The 17,886-nt window shown below is 45.1% G+C and overlaps 1 non-coding gene across 1 annotated transcript; it reads left to right on the forward strand.

Annotated features, from left to right (window-relative positions):
• The first annotated feature begins 4,114 nt into the window (after window positions 1-4,114).
• Window positions 4,115-4,186, forward strand: TRNAH-GUG (transfer RNA histidin (anticodon GUG)). The gene has a single exon. It is a non-coding gene; the product is annotated as a tRNA-His (tRNA).
• The last annotated feature ends 13,700 nt before the right edge of the window (window positions 4,187-17,886 follow it).

A 17,886-nucleotide genomic window follows, 5' to 3' on the forward strand; every position in this document is an offset into this window, starting at 1 on the left:
GAGGTCTGAGGGGAGAATCGGGACTCCCTGGTGAGGGCCGGTGAGCAGGCGACGCGCCTGAGGAGCTGAGGACAAGTACATCCAGGCAGTAGAGGTCGCGTAAAGCCGGGAAGCGCCTTCCCAGTGTCACCTGACGAGGGCAGATTCAGTAGCGCCGCCCCACTGTTGCCAGAAAAAGGAGTAGGCCGCGCCCCCGCAAGCCGCGTTGCCTCAGGCGGCCGCGGATCCCAGCAGCGGCGGAGTGGAGCCGAGTCAGCGCCTGGCCTGCGGAGCCGTGTGGGGTCCGGGGACGACTCTGCGCCCGTGTTGTGGATTGCTGGTGCGAGGATTCCTCCCCGTGAGAAGACCTTGCCTCAGGGAAATCCTTGGGGGAGGTGGCCGGTGGGTGTGCCCCGTGTTCGCCCCCCTTGAGGGACTTCCCTTTGCCAATCCCCTGAGCCCTGTCTGTCCCGCGTGAAGTGGGAACTGAACTCCCAGCACCGCCGATCTTCCCAGGCAGAGGAGGACACCGAGGTTAAACAGTAAGCTGGGCTTAAGGAGAAAAGGGAAGGAGGGGGGTGGAACCGAGCAGGTGAAGACCTGGCAGTCCCGGCTGATGGTCCCATGGGAAGCCAGGATCTGGGAGTAAGATTGCCAGAACAAAGAAAGATTCATGTGTAATGTTTAACTGTAATAGTAAGATTGCCAGCACAAAGAAAGAGTCATGTGTAATGTTTAACTGTAATAGTAAGATTGCCAGCACAAAGAAGGATTCATGTGTAATGTTTAACTGTAATAGTAAGATTGCCAGCACAAAGAAAGAGTCATGTGTAATGTTTAACTGTAATAGTAAGATTGCCAGCACAAAGAAAGATTCATGTGTAATGTTCAACTGTAATAGCTTGATTGCCAGCACAAAGAAAGATTCATGTGTAATGTTCAACTGTAATAGCTTGATTACCAGTAGCAAAGGAAGTTTCAGTGGCCATGCTCAGATGTATCAGTTTGATTCCCAGCAACAGACTAGAGTGGCAGTATAGCGCCTAATGGTAAAAGCGTGATCGTATACCACAGCCTAAGATCCAGGTAGTAAAGTGGATAGTGTAGACCTCGGACTGAGGGGCAACGAGTGGGCGTGTTGACCTTTTGACATTCCATGCCATGAGACCATTGTGGGAAGCACTACAAGTGGGAATCTAATAGGGCGCTCTAGGGTCTAGGCGCTGGATTGACACATCTGATGAAGTTTAGGTGGGGGGCTATACTGAAGTAAAAGAAGGAATTGTATTGTTGACTGGAATACTATGAAATATTTGCACCTGAAATGTGATGGTTAGAATTGATTGAGCGCAATTAAAAAGGAAATATAAAACTTCCTCTTATCAGCTTTACTTACTTGGTGTAGCGTCCTTTTTGAGTGGTGCAGCGCTGAAGTGGGAATTGGGTGTGATGCAAGCGCAACATGCGATTCTGGAGAAAAAGCCTTTCTGCTTGAGCCAAGCTACCCCAAGGACGTCAGGTCCAACAGGGCCCGAGACCAGCTACCTCACGAGACGGGGCACGGTTGAACTCCCTGACTGTGCTCCCGGTTCGAAAAACAGGCCTGCTACGGAGGTGTCTGGGGATGAGCCTGATGGTCTTCTGCATGATCAAGTGAGTGCGCCAGCTGATATTGAAGCAAGTCAGACCACTGGGCGTAGCTGTTCCCGATATCACCTTCGAGAAAATCCGGAGCCGACTCGCAGGCTGCGAGATTATTTCACGTAAGACTGTTCTTATTTTTATTGTTGAAGCGCTGTTAAAAGTGCCCATCTGTTGCCGACGTGGACTGCCCGAGCCGCCAGACGCTATGGCTGTGATTATGTTTTGATGTTTGTTGGGGAGGGATGTTATGTCGTGCCTGTGACGTAACAGGCACGCCACGTTGGGTCATGTGACCCCTGTCGCAATAAACGGCTGTGCGCGTACGTATCGCCAGTAGGGCGTGCGACAGCAGCACCAGCAGTAACCAGGCTCCTGTGGTTATTAATGTATTAACCCCTTCACAGGTCACATATTACCCCGGCAGGGTCGGGAGATCTTCCGCGACCCTGCGACACAACAGAGAGTCTACTGATGGGCGCATTGTGGACAGAAAACGTGCTTTGAAGATCTGTTATTAGCTTTTCAATAGAAGGCTGTTTACACTCAATCACCATAGAACGTGTCCCAAGATGGGCACCACATTGCTCTCAGCAGATTTTAAAGACTGTTGTTTTAGTCTACAGTCGCTGATGTGAACACAGAGGCCATATTTGAAAGGATGATTCCAATTACAAAACGGATATTCGTAATACGCACTTCTAAGCATAAGTAAATTCAGGGCCGGCTTTAGGGCGGTGCGACCAGTGCCACTGCACCAGGTGCTGGTTTCCTGGGGGCGCCGTGTTTGCAAGTTTATTATGTTTTTAAAGCACCTGCTGCAGCCATTCTTTCCTCCAACAATTGCCAGGCCTCACAAAAATGTCAAGATAACTTGTGTGATTAATTATCTTCCTGGAGAGAGCTCAGTGTTTTGTATAGTTGAGGTTTTGACTTAGGTGAAGTTAGTGCAGAGGGTTAAATATGCCTGCTGCAAAGAACGTGTACCAAGTAGATTACAGAGTGCGTATGATGTAAACAGATCAGCAAGTTACTGCTTTCAAAAGAGACCTCCTTTTGTTACTTGCAATTTATAACTTAAAGTCCTAATATTCAACAGTGAGCTATTAACTTTCATCACAGAACTGCATACACACAGCAAAGCATACATTAGAACATTGATTAATGTTGCATAAAGGGTTAATTTGACTAGAAATCGATTCTTATTATCAAAGAAAACTCCCAACTATGCCGTTTCTTTTTCGAGTGTGTGCTTCTCCACACCAAGCACTCTTAAACTATACTGCCTACCAGTATGGATGACATGTGACTCCTACACTTTTAGTCCTTTGGCTTATTTAAACATTTCCTATACTCTGATTTAAAACACGTATGATTAATTGTCTCTGTGTAATGTGTGTGTGATGCAAAGTGCTCTGACACCCTACACTGGTATGAGTGGCGCTATATAACTAATTCAATGTATCTGAGAGTGTGGTTATAGAGACTGTTAAAGGGTGCTAGTGAGAGAATCCGTGGTGGAGGTGGACATTGGGGGGGGCGCCAACAAACATTGTCGCACAGGGCGCCACCAGCTGGCCCTGAGTAAATTACTGCCACAAACTTAATCGATATATCATTTTCACCACTTTTAAAATCAAACATGCCGCTTATTGCCGTTTTTGTATTTGACCGCGAATACAGAGTACGGATATGATTCACTTTACGGCAATCACCAAGTTTACGAACTAAATTCCTCTTTGAAATGCCAGTAATGTGCGCATAGCTTCAACCAACTTTTATTGGGAGCACGTTGTAAAATATTATGCCTAAAATAACTCGAGTTATCAGAATATTTAGATGCCTAACATGTTAGGACTCAATAATTTATTCTACAAAATTGTACGTCAATAACTTGGGGAGACCACCTGCGGTCCGAGGGGTGTCCCCAACTTGTTTTCCGCCTAGCGTGTCGAATACCGTCCCTCACCTCCAATTGATTGGTGACAGTTTCCGCCAGCCAGCAGTTGTTGTACAAGAACTTCTCTCTAAAAAACTGTAACAAAACCCAGCTTCATCAGAATGGCTGTACTGCTACCATTTCAACGCGCTACTTTCTGAAGTGGACGCGGATCGACTCGTAGATCACTCCTTGACTGGAAGGATGACATTGAAAAACTGTGGCAGGGCTCGCCCCAACAACTGAAACATTAGAATCGTCCATAAAACGCACTATTACGGAACACTTTCCCTTCCTTTATCAAGCGAAAAGCCTCTTTTCTTCAAACACCGTTTCGAGTGATATAAACGGTGGCTAGCACTATACAAAAGTGTATTATACGTGTAAGCAGAGACAGTTTAGTTTGCCTAACTGTCTTATGGTCACAGTCGCATATAGAAAGGATCCTGATTTTCTATTGGCTGATAGAATAACAAATACCATTCGTCAACAGTCAGGTGATTTAAAACTCATCTAAGCTACAGGCCAAGGAGTGTTTCATAGCCCATGTAGCTCGCCGTGATCGTATAGTGGTTAGTACTCTGCGTTGTGGCCGCAGCAACCTCGGTTCGAATCCGAGTCACGGCATTGCGGTGAGGCAATGTCACGGCAGATGGGTATGTTTTTTAAAAATATTTTCTTTAATATGGATGTTTATATTTTAAAATTGCCATATTATTTGTTCACATTAACATCATTAAACGCTTCATGGTTACTTTGTTCTACATGTTGTGTCTTAATTGTTCATAAACGTAAAAGGTACTGCACATTATTGTCACTTTTTCGAATATGTAGAAACATTTTTTATTACTTTGTAAAGTCACTGAAGAATTAGCCGCATTGAATAGCTACACATTACGGCCCGGTCACTGGCTGTATCTCTCATGACCTGGGAATTAATTTTACTGTACCAAAGTAACAATTATTTTGATACAAATGGTAGACATCTCAGGGAAATATTTCCATTTGCAATTTTTGAACTGTAATTTTTGCTTCTAAGAACGAGACTACTACCTGATACTCTTGCTATGGCAGGCACAGTATGCTGGGAGAGGGAGTAGGTTTGAAGGACGTTTGACTACAAGCGTCCCTCCCCTCCCATTCAGAGCTCATGGGGCAAAATTAGGATAATAATAAAATGAATTGAGACATCATACCAAATTGGTAGCGTTGAAGCAACATAACAATTGGGTATCGCATAATTCATAACAATACACCTTGAATAGGTACTGAGGAATATATCAGCCATTATTCAGGAGTGGTATTAGGGGATTAATTGTGCTTGGCCCTGACAAAAAGCTACAGGGGAAGGCTTGAGACATGTAGACCAGGAGTTACACATACATTATATTGTGCACCTCCAAACCACTTTTCTTTTATTTTGTTTACTTACTCGCTGACCCTTCCACGCCTATTTTTCAAGTAATATAGCTCACACCTTCCAGTAAGTGCTCCCACGTCTCCTTCGGTCGCTATTGGGCTATAATTTATGAAAGACAGCACGAAGAGTCACTTAAAAGAAGCACATTTTCAGTATTTATCCACTTTTAAATATAAATGCAGACAGAGAACACATTGTTTCTGTCTGTATTTATCTGTTACAATCCGTAAAAAAGGGAGCCTTATAAATCAGTGTGAAAATTAAAATATCCTAAGGTTTACAAAAGGTAATTACCACGTTCTAGTGGTCTATTACAATGTTTTCATTTTCAGCTGTTTCTAGGGGTAAATACCGATTGATCCATGTACATCATCCATGACCTATAAAAAGAAAGATGGGCTTCAAAAATAATATTGTTCCATTTCTGTGCACTGCCTTCATTATTTTTACTTTTGTAAACCAAATATGCATGAAAGGGGGCACATCAGATGTTAAGCACCATGTTTTATTTTTTTTAAGTATCGTAAATAATTTCTTTCATACACTATCCTTGAGATCAATGTAATTAGTTCTAAATAAACATGTCAAATTTAAGAGTCTATAGCTACTTAATCCAAATTTGTATTAATCAGTTATTTGGCTATTATTTCATACTATGCAAGTGAATATAAATGCAGGGATTATGCAGTAAATGTAAATTTACTCATTGGTTAAAACATGTACTGCTTTAATTTACAGACAAGTAGATGTACATGTAAACTTGGTTTAGATACAAATACATGCAGCGTGTGTGTATATATATATATATATATATATATATATATATATATATATATATATATATATATATATATATATTTACATCCTAGTGTATAGCGAATACTATATTTACGTGCTGGTTGTAAAGTAGAAGCGCTCCCTTTCACATGAAGGATATTATGGGGGTTTGTGACTCATTTCCTGTGACGTCCCTGCATGTGACATCACTAGATATGTTAATTAGTCCCACCACTGTGGCCTTTCTAGGACTTGTGCTATGACTTTAGGGTTGAGACAGACCAAACAATGAACCACCTTAATATAAAAGACATTTAATATTAATGTGGGACAAAATAAATCTAGGTAAGGCAGCTGTATGTGTGTCAGGTGCAAATAGAACACTCACGGTGGACATTTAGATTTAATGCATTGCAGCAATACTTTACGTATGGTACTTAAAGGCCAGTGCAGCATTCCCTGATCAGTGCTTGTAGTATCTATAATAAAAGTAGCAGATGTCAGAAAAAGTTAATGTACAGGTTCATGACTCCCGCACTTAAGATTTGGGCTGAAAGGAATTTGTCTGAAAGGCATAACTTCTTGAGAAGCAGAGAGAGGGTGAAGTAGTTTTAAAGGGATGGTTGGTGGGCATCTCTAAATTTGGTTTTGCCCAGGTTACCATCTGAGCAAAAGCCACCCATGAGGGTATGAAGAAAAAATTGTTGAATATCAGCCATATAGGGTGGCCTGAGAGCAAACTTTCCACTACAAAGTTGTGCGCTTTGGTTGTGAAAATAAATCTACCAGTCAACTTACTATGAAAGGAAGGTCTTCTTTAATCGCTATCCTTTCTTCTGATATCCTGATTCCAGTGAGACTAAGTAAATCAAAGCCGTGCATCATGTAGAGCAGTTTCTGCAGCAAATGGTTATAGCATCATCCGTGTCATCCTCACACTACAACTAACCACCATCATATCGTGTCCAGGAACTTTGAGCATTTTTGTCAATATGTGGTTCTTAATGGAACCACTGTTGTTATTATATCCTTTTTAGAACTTTTTCTTAGTGTCAGTTCACAGGTGGAATCTGTTGAGTCTTAATTCCTCCCACTATGAATTCAGAACCAAAATATGATCTTTGTTGCATGGGAATAGCTCTTAACCTAGTTTATCTCCAAGGAGAGTAATTTGTGGTGGGTTATCCAATTCAGATCGCTGGAGATGAACACTTCTTTGGGGGGAAGGAACACTTGCAGCCTCATGCCGAAGCCCACATTGACATCCATGGGAAGCACGTGGCCTGTTGGGCACTAAAATACCAGGAGAAGTGGAAATGGTATCATGCCCCCTTCAGCTCAGTAACCTCACAACAGACTCCTATTTTCTGCTGAGGTGGAGAGAGAGAATAACGTGGAGTGGAAATACAGAAGGCAAACAGGGCTCCTACTAGCACATGCATCAAGCAAAAATCCAGTCGGTAAAATACCGAATCGGTAAAATCAGCCGTTAGCGAGTGTCAAAAACCGAATCCCAATGCATCAACACTAATCGGGAAAAAATAAAGAATCGCTAAATAATGACCCGGAAAAATAAGGAATCGCTAATAACCAACCCGCTAAAATAAATAATCGCAAAATACCGAACTCGCTATCACCAAAATCACTATTAGCTCCCGGCAAGTGCCAATGGCTAATAACGAATCGCTACTCAATGCATCAAAAATCGCAAATACCGAAAATCCCAAAAATCGCTATTTAGCATGAGCAGATTAAGGGGAATCAGAACCTGGAGGTAAAGTTACAAACAAAGAAACAAAAATATATTAAAAAAAAATTACATGTGCAACAGATGGTACCAATCAGTAAACCCTTAAATTTGGCCCAGGAGACCCTGTTGGCCAGCACAAAATGGCAGCCCTCTACGTGCTTGCAAGGAGGATGCAAATCAATGCAGCAGGACAGCGCAGGAGAAGGGTCCAGGAGAGAGTATTCAGAGTGTGCATCACCTTGCTAGGACAGAATGAGGACGAGGTGTACGACAAGTATCGACTGAATCGTGCCATGATCATGCGCCTCATTGCAGACCTCGAACCACTACTGCAGCACCAGACACATCGGACCAATGCAATCCCTGCGCACGTCCAGGTCCTATGCAGCCTGCACCTACTGGCCTCAGGAAGTTTTCAGGGGGTAATCGCCGTAGCCGGAGGCGTATCGCAAAGCGTACTCTCACGCTTCTTCCACAAATTCATTTATGCCATGCTGACAATGATACACACCCACATCAGCTTACCCACAACCCCACAGCAGTTGGACCGCAACAAACAGGCATTCTACCAGGTGGCCCAGTTCCCCCATGTCATCGGATGCATCGACTGTACGCATGTCCCCATCTGTCCACTCTCTGCCAATGAGTACATATTCCGTAACCGCAAGTCCTACCACTCAATCAACGTGCAGGCTGTGTGCGATGCCAAGCACATCATCACGGACCTAGTGGCACAATTTCCGGGGAGCACACTTGACTCCTACATATTCAGACACAGTGGCATCCACAGGCGTCTACTCAACGGAGAATTCGGAGAGGGACTCCTGCTTGGTACGTACACATAACACTTCCACACATGAGCACCACACATGTATATACATCACCGTTGCTAAGCCTTTGCTTCTATCTTGTAGGTGACAGTGCATACGCCCTGCGGGAATATATACTCACCCCCTACATCAATCCTGCAACACCACAGGAGCAACGATACAACGCGGCCCACATAAGCACAAGGAATGTCATAGAGAGGACCTTTGGGATTCTGAAGAGTCGCTTTAGAATCCTACATAAGACTGGCGGTGCCTTGCAATACAGACCTGATACCTGCTGCAGGATTGTAGCTGTATGTGCAATGCTGCACAACATTGCGACCAAAAGGGGGATACCCATAGAGGTGGACAGGACTGACGACTACCGGGATGACCAACCACCCGCGCAACACCGACAGGCACACGTCCCTAACACAGCTGAGGGCCATAGGAGGCGGACATACATCATGCAACATCATTCATGAACCAGGTAAGAATGAAACATGACGATTCATTGGTGGTGCTACTGTTTAATGCACAGGAGCACTGAGGTATGTGCGAACAAACAAGCAATAAAATAATATATCCCCAACAAAAGTGTAACAACAAATGGCCGTTGTAGTCACGGCTGTGCAGCGTCAAATAGGGGAGGACCCTGGTTGCCCCACCACGGTCAAGCATGACTGTCAGTTAGTCTAGTGGCGCTTGTCATGAACGCCAAGCCTCCTCTCAGGTGTCTCCACCACCTCACCACGGCCTGTCCCTGTGGAGCACCGCGAACTGCGCCGCCTGGTGCTGGCCTCTGCAACCGAAACACTGCTCACACTTGAGGCAGCCTCACTGCCGTCCTCCCCTCCCAATGCGCTAGCACTGAATGTACCGCTCTGCAGGTGTTCAACTGCAGCGGTGACCTGTCCTAGGGCCTTGGCAACATCACTGCAAAAGTGTCCAAGGTCCACCTGCAGTGACACCGAGCGGCGTGCCAACACTGCGGTGCTGTTGCTCAGCCTGGTGATGGCCTTCGTAGAGGCTGCGGACCGGAGCAAGTTCTGCCGGTGCCTCCTCCTCTCGCTGTCATGGCCTTCTCTCATGGCACGGGTGAGTTCCTGTATGTCCTCCCTCAGGTACCCATTGCCCTCTGCCACCACAGTGCTCATGTCCCTCACTGCCGCAGTCATGGAACACATTTCTTTAGCAAGGCGCGCTATGTTACAGCTGATTGTAGCCATGTGTTTCCCCTGCAGGCGCTGGACACGCAGCATCCGTTCCTCAATGCCACCATTTGGGGAGCTTGCAACGTCGGCTACAGATTGTGAACTGTGCAGAGACCTGCGGCGCTGTGGGAGTCTGACACGTGCTGGTGGTGCTGCAGGCGGTGGGATGATACTCAGACTTTGGTCGATGGTGTTGCAGGTGTTTGACATGTATCCATCACCTGCATGGGTGGAACTTGTGACCTGCGTCTCCGCTCTTTAGTTGAAGTTGTTGCGCCAGCAGGTGTTGCTGGTGCTGGTGGTGGTGGTGGTGGTGGTGGTGGTGGTGGTGTTGGTGTTGGTGTGGTTGCTGGTGGAGGTGGTGATTGCGTCTCTTGCGGTGTATCCACGTCCGAATCGGCTGGTGTCTCCGAAATGATCAGCCGGCCGCTGTCGTCGGAATCGCCAGGAGATGCATCTGTGTGTGAAACAGTGCATGGTTAGTGGGATAGTTACACCTACGTAGTATTGTAAACATACATGTCCCTCTGTGATCCACTAAATAAACTGTCTATATCCAGCCTCTACTGATGTAGTGAATTTTAATTTTAGTTTTATCCTGTGCATGCACACTGACTTGACTACAACTCCCATGATGCACTACTGTTATGAGTAAAGTTGTGTGGGGCAAATCTGCATGCACACTCTGATTGTGCTGGGGGAATGGGAATGCTGAGTATGGGCACAAGCATGCATCTTACCTTGGGCACTTGTGGCTGCGCCGGAGGTATCCATCTGGGTAACTCCCACGACGGCCTCAGGCTCGATGGTCCCTTCCACCAGCTCCTCCAGGGCAGTGTTTGCTTGCACTGTTGAAGGTCCGCCTCCCGTTCTGGATGCCTCCCGGAGCCTCTCCGCGGCCCGCTTCCTCAGGTCGTACCACCGCTTTTTTAGATCGTCTATGCTGCGGGGCGTCACTCCCACCGCATTGACCCTCTCTCGGATGCGCAGCCATATGCGCCACTTCTCTGACTCTGGCACCTTTAGGGACAGCTTCCCGAACAGCTGATCGTGTTTGCTGCTTACCCCCTCGATCAGGTGCTCCAGCTTCCGGTCGGAAAACTTGCGTTTTCTCTTGCGTGCAGCTTCTGCGCAGGATGGTGCCTCTTTCTCCATCCTGGTTGTGTAGGGTGGTAGTCCTGTAAGTTTAGCTTCAATGGGCTCAGGCAGTCTCCAGTACCAGATCCTGTTTGCTCCTCTGGCGAGGCAATGAGGGTGGGGCTGCAGTATTTCCTGGTGGTGATGTCATAATGCCGTTCCCGGAGCGACCCGTTATTTCACGTTTTCGCTAATAGCGATTTCGCTAATACTGATTTCGCTAATACCGAAATCGCTATTAGCTAAATCGGTGATGCCGATTTTGCTTTTAGCTAATCGGTGTTTTCTTTACTCGCTATTGTATATTCGGTAAAATATAGCGATTTTTAAGGAATCGCTATATTTTACCGAATCTGTTGATGCATTCTGAAAAGCGATTCCTTGATACCGATTCCTTATTTATCGCTATTAAGGAATCGCTTTTGCTTTTGTTGATGCATGTGCACCCTAGAGAATAATATACTTTCGTTTTCTGGTTTTATGAGCTCAGACCCAACTCTACCAAGTTCAATGTGATGGGCACCAAAGGGAAAGCCAAGGGGTAGCACCAGCTACCTTAGGCTACCCTTCATTGACAATATTGCTGGTGGGAGTTTCCGAGAAGCATGACACCCACCAATTGAGGGTGAGTTTGGAAGCATGGCTTTGATCCACTGCCAATTTTAACAAGTTCCTATATTTTTTATGTCTCCCGTGTCTTCTAGCCTGGTTTGTATTTATGTACGTGGCAAACTCATCAAGTTACCGTTTTTCTCTGTTCAAGTGCCCGTGGGAACAATCGCCTCATGAGCGAATCTAGGGCTGCAACGTTTGACAAGCAGTAGAAGAACACTTATGATGGCGTAGTCCACTAGTAGAATGGACGTTCTAAATCGCTCATATAAGGTCCTAAGTTATGGCCTGTAGAACATGGAGGTCCACTGGAATGAGCAGGACTTATTGATGCTGGTAGACCTTAAATTCCAGCACAGACAATATAGATGGCACCACCTCCTCACGGACGCCAGCTCTCAAAAACATCCATTTATTTGTTGCAGTCCCGAGGTCACTTGACTGCAAAGTTCAAAAGGTTCACTGTAGAAATACACTACAACTTTAGCCCTGTATTCCAGGGGACACACAAGGAGATAGAACCTGCCCTTATTGGTAGGGGGTGAGCCAAAAGGAGTACATTTCGAGCATGGTCCTCGAAACTGGGCACAACCAAGCAAATCCTGGACACCTTTTGTATACCTGATCTGCTAACAGTCAAGTGACCCACCTCTCTTTAAGCAATACAACAACAGACAATTTCATCAAAAGGCATTTTTTTTCCATGCAGCAAGGAACTCCATTAATCGACCGCTTAGGGACAGCACATAAAGGTATGTATAATGAGATATAGGATAATCATCATCTATGCAGACACAGATCACACACGATCACACACAGTTGTTATCGCAATAACGTGTGAGTGAGGAGTTGTCAGGTAGGAGTAGACCATACAATCATGCGTGGAAAATGGAAATTGAAAGACGCATCGAGCAAACTTGGCTGCTGGTGGCAAAATGCCTGAAATGGTGGTCCCTTTCGATTTATGACGACTAAAGTGAAATTTAAGTGCAAACATAGTGTAATTGAGCAAAGGGCCAATACTTTTTGTGTTCTTAATACATTTCTTTGGTGCGTACATAAAAAAAATCCAATTACTAGTTAAATCATAACCTCAACCCTAGTCAGGAGAACAATCTATTAAATCACAATATTGAAAAGAATCTGCATTGTACATGGGATGACATCTATACACCACATACAGCCATCCCGTATACATATTTTACAATCTGAGTTAAACAAGGTAAGGAGAAGTAATGTCCAATGTATTACAACAGACCTCCTTTTTAGGAGGGCCACTATCACACAATTGGCCTCGTGGAGGTCTCCTCATGGTAGCAGTCTGTCTGACAGACAACCCAACTTAGTAAGAACTGCAGACTGCATATTTGAGTCCCCTCGCACGTGTTCAATTGATATCAAACCATCTCTAATGCTGCCCTCCACCCGCACCAATATATGTAAATGCTCTCTTTTCTGCTGACTTAGCCGTGCACTCCTCATGGACTTCCATGGGTAGCAATACATATTTCCGCTGGTACCATTCCAGACTGCACACATTTTGTGATTGGTTGACTGTTTTCTTAACTGAGACCAGTCCTTAGACGCAGCTAGAAGTTGCCACTAGAACCGAGGCAGAGTACTCAGATAGTCCTCTGATCACGGCCTCCTAGAAAGTCCAGATCGCCTGACACTTTCTCCACCCGCGGTTCAGGGACCCCATTTCAAAGCGGCATCTGGGGCATCAGTCATTCAATTGTGGGTTAATTTAGTGCAACAAGTGGGGGCTGTTGCTAATCCGTGAATTCCCATATCACGTACAAGTTTATATCTAGAATCCTTACTTACAGATCTACACGTATCAACACTCCACCCCAATCTTTGTCCCATAGAGGAGTTCTCAGGTTGATAGCAAAATGTCCGGAAATTCTAGAATGTCTGAAATGTTACCATATACTTGGAAATGTATATCTATTATTCCCCATTTATCGCACCTCTCACAAACCACCAAAATGTATCTTCTTCGTGAGTGTGTGGATGGGCCAATCATTCCCCTATCATGCAATTAACGTGAAGGACACAGGTCAATCAGGGAACTGCCCAATAAACAAAGCTGTGCATAAGAGAGACCTTGGATGTTGGTGGCAAGGCCATGTTAGTCATGTTGGACCTGTCGGCGGCCTTTGATACCGTCCCCCACGCGGCGCTCCTCGCCAGGCTCCACGACATCGGCATTAGGGGGACGGTGCTCAAATGGTTTACATCTTTCCTGGAAGGCCGCCGCCAGACGATCTGGGTCTCCCAGAGCTCCGCCGAGATGCCGCCTCTGGGGGTTGGGGTTCCACAGGGCTCTGTGTTGAGCCCATCACTGTTTAACATCTTTATGTCCCCCCTGGCGGCGGCGGTGGAGGCTCACGGGGCCCAGATCGTGTCCTACGCCGACGACACGCAACTCCTCTTCACTTGTGGTAAAGATCAACCATTTGATGGAGAGAGTATCCGGGGTTGTTTGGGCAGGGTATTCGACTGGTTCCAGCATAACAACCTGAAGGCCAACTCCAGTAAGTCGGAGGTCCTATTCTTCGGCTGTGTCACCAACCCTGAGTGGCGGCAATGGTGGCCATCTGAAATGAGTCCTCCTGTACAATCATCTGCGGTTGCTAAAAATCTTGGCGTCAAACTTGATAATAAGTTATCACTGAGAGCGCACATCCTGGGTCTGGCCGGAACCTGCTTTGGTATTCTGAAGATGCTCCGCAAGTTTCTTCCACTGCTTTCTGCGGAGCATAGGCGGATTACAGTGCAGGCGCTTATCGGGTCCCGGCTCGACTATGCCAATGCCCTCTTTCTTGGCCTCCCGGACTACCTGGTCCAACGCCTTCAGGTGGCACAAAACTCTGCTGCCCGTGCCATCTTTGGCCTGCATAGGCGGTCACGAGCCTCTGGGTTGCTGCAGAAGCTTCATTGGCTGCCTATCCGTAAGCGGATTATGTTCAAATCCCTTACGTTGATGCATAAAGCCCTGTTTGGCTCAGGGGCTGGGTATCTACGGCGTAGATTGGCCTTCTATCGTCCTGCCCGCTCACTGCGGTCCGAATCTCTTTTTACTGCCGTGGTGCCACGTGTGCGGAAGGCGCGGACTGGGGGCCGTTCCTTCAGCTTTAAGGCACCCCAGTGGTGGAACTCTCTGCCACTGGCGCTACGCAGTACCTCTAATCTGCTTCAATTCAGGAAGAGCCTGAAGACTTGGCTTTTTAATGTTTAACTGTTTTCTTTGCGGGGTTCTCTTTTTTTTCTTTTCTGTATTAGTTTTTTCTTGTTATGTTATTACACACGGAGCCGCCTGTGGAAAGCGCCGGGACACTCTTTTAGAGTAGCTGTGCGCTATATAAGTTTATTTTAACATAACATAACATAATACAGACTTCTGTCAATGTATTTACATATGTTGGCACATTCAGGCTCTTCATGGCTCTCAGCAAGGACAGTGATAGCAGTTTCAATGGACTGGTGAAGTCCTCAGTCTGAGAGGTCACCAAGTCTCTAAGCCCAGAGGCCTACGACACCACGTACTGTAGTTGACTACCTGTATAGCATTCTTTAAAATCGGGGAGTGCCATACCTCTGTCCCAGACAAGTGTTAGAGTGGTCATTGCTATACACGCCAATATGTCATCCCACAAATGTGGCATCATCAGCCCATCTATTCATTTATCACTATTGTACTGTATTGCAATTGCATTTATATAGCGCTTACTACCCCTGATGAGGTGTTGAAGTGCTTTTTTGGCGAGTAGCACGCTACTCAGGAACCCTTAAAGGATTAGTGTTGAATTAGTATAGTGAAATATGAAAGTAATTTGAGTGGTGGTGGATAGGTTAGTCATTCATAGTGTGCGTAATGGGTAGGAAGCTGCCCACAATAATCATCTTTTGTATTGCTATCCTACCCATCAGAGACATCGTAGAAAGGTGCCAGAACTTTGTACATTTCTCCAATTGACTGATATTGGGTAATAGGCTGTATGCCCAATTATGTAAAGGACCCTGTCCTGACAGTTATTGGCAGCCCAAGCAAGTCTCCTGCTATCTTATTTGGTTAAGAAAATAAGAGCTATTTGATGCAGTTCCCATGGAAACCCACAACTGCCCCTTATTCTTCATATTCCTCAGTGGTGTTCACCATGGGAACAAACATTAACCTGGGGTCCATAACATAAAGCAGGATGTCACACGCGTACAAGGTTATGATATGGGTTGAGTCACCAACATTTATCCCTCCAAGTCCGAAATAAAGAGTCAATGTTTCTAACACCATGCACCAACACCTTCATTAGCATCTATTCAAACACTGTAAAACACCAGAAATTGTAAAAAAAAAAAAAAAAAAAAAAACACATTTAATAGCTAAAACCACCCAGGGAAACTCTTCAAACTATTTTTTTTTTTTTTAAATTTCAAATTATCTTTATTGAAATTTTATGTAAAATCAGAACAGGAGCTGGTAACATGGTCGAGGGCCACAATGTACATGAAATGATATGTCAACTGATCAATAAGCAAATGCCAGCAATAGACGTACATCTTAACAGTGAAGTAACCCCTTAATCACCAGCTCAAGAAAGGAAGGAAAGATAGAGTGAGTAAAGGAAAAAAGAGGAAAGGAAAACCAGAAGGGGAAGAGAAAGAGAGAAGAGATTGTCTAGCGCCTCGAGCCCCATACTTAATATAGTACAGCAAATATCTGGCCAGGACAATTTTCGTAAATGTAAAGCCCACATAGGAATTATCGTTCAAAATAAAGAGATCATAGCGGTTTATGAGAAGCAAAATATTCGTCCAGGGTAGACCATATACTCCTCGTGGAGGATTTCCAAGGTGAATGTTGCAAGACAATGTTATCTGCCCCCCTGAGGTGTATGACCCAGTTCATCCAGCAATTGTAAGAGGCCTTGCTAGTATCCTTCCAATTGGTGAGCACCATTTTAACTGCAGAAATCAACAATAGATCAAGGAGAGCTCGGTCCCCCTCCGACTGCAAATCCTCCTGTAAAAAAGCAGTTAACACGGTCGGTAGGGTCCTGGGAAGTACACAGTTAAACAGTTTATTCAAAAATAAGTAGACCCTATCCCAGAAGGGTTTCACTGCAGAACAGTGTAAGATAAGGTGAGCCAAATCTCCTCTGCCTTGAGTACAATTCCAACACATGTCATCCTCCCGGATCCCCATGGAAAACAGCCTAGCCGGTGTCCAAAAAGCCTTGTGTAATAGCCAGAATTTCGTTTGAGATAGAACTGGGGAAATCTTATTGCGTGAAACTGACCTCCATAATGAAGACCACGAATCTTCGGTTAGCTGATTAGCCGAAAGCAAGTTCCAGTAATCGACTACCTTAGTATTAAGCTTTGAGGATTTTGGACGCAAAAGTTGGTAAATCTGGGAGACTTGATGGCCAAGCCTATTAAGTTTTGTTGGAAATGTGGGTAGCGATGGGGAACTAGGGGACAATCTGGATTTCGCAATGGCAGCCCTCACTTTCAGGAAATTATAAAATTCAATATCAGCTAATTGGTATCTAGCTTGAAGTTCCTTGAACGTCAATGGGTATGCAGTATTTTCCAATTGATGGAGAAAAAAAATACCTTTTTTGCACCAGGAGTCAAGGAATAATGGTTTACCATTATAAAGGATTTTGGAGTTTAGCCAAAGCGATTCCATGTTGGAGCCCTTCATACTGACTTCCATGGACCTATCTATTTTCAAGAGAGCTAATTTAGTGTTCTTAAAGATGGACCTAGAGTGGGGGGCGACAAGACGGTTGGCCGTGAGAATGGACAGGTGGCGCATATTGTTGAGGAGGGCCTCTTCCACTTCCAACCACACTGGTATATAGTTATCAGGAGGAGAAACCCAAAGTAGGCCTTGTTTCGCCAGAAAGGCGTATTGATAGAGACGAAAGTCAGCCAGGTTAACGCCTCCCAGCGTCTTATCAAGCCTCAATTTTCGAATGCTAATTCTGGCTTTTTTACCGCGCCAAATGAAGGATGTTAAAAGAGTATCTAATTTATGATGAAAGGAGTCAGCATACTTATGAGATAGTTAACTAAAGGGGTAACCATCATCTTGACAGTCTCAATTCTCCCCCACCACGTGATACATTTTGGGGACCAGGCATCCAAAAGTTTCTTAATTTTCTGTAGGAGTACCTTTTCATTTTGATACAGGGTGTCCATAATGTTATTTCCAAATTCAATCCCCAAGTATTTAATGTTACCCGATTGCCATGTTAACCCAGAGTCCCCCAACATATCGCTAGTGCAAAACACGTTTAATGGTTTAACTTCCGATTTGTCTCTATTGAGTTTATACCCGGAGTGTAAAGAATATAATGCTATCGTTTCCATCAGGGCTGTAATGGAGGAGTCCGGACGTTCTGTAACTATCAAAATATCATCCGCATATGCGGCCAATTTGACTCGTACGCCATTGATATTAATTCCTGTAATATCTGTGTTGAATTTGATGGCCTGAAGAAGAGGTTCCAATGCCAAGAGGAAAAGTGATGGAGAAAGAGGGCATTCCTGTCTGGTACCCTGATAAAGAGGGAAGGCCTCCGAAAGTGACCCAT

The sequence above is a fragment of the Triturus cristatus genome, chromosome 3_1, assembly GCF_964204655.1.
Source record: "Triturus cristatus chromosome 3_1, aTriCri1.1, whole genome shotgun sequence".
Lineage (NCBI taxonomy): Eukaryota > Metazoa > Chordata > Amphibia > Caudata > Salamandridae > Triturus > Triturus cristatus.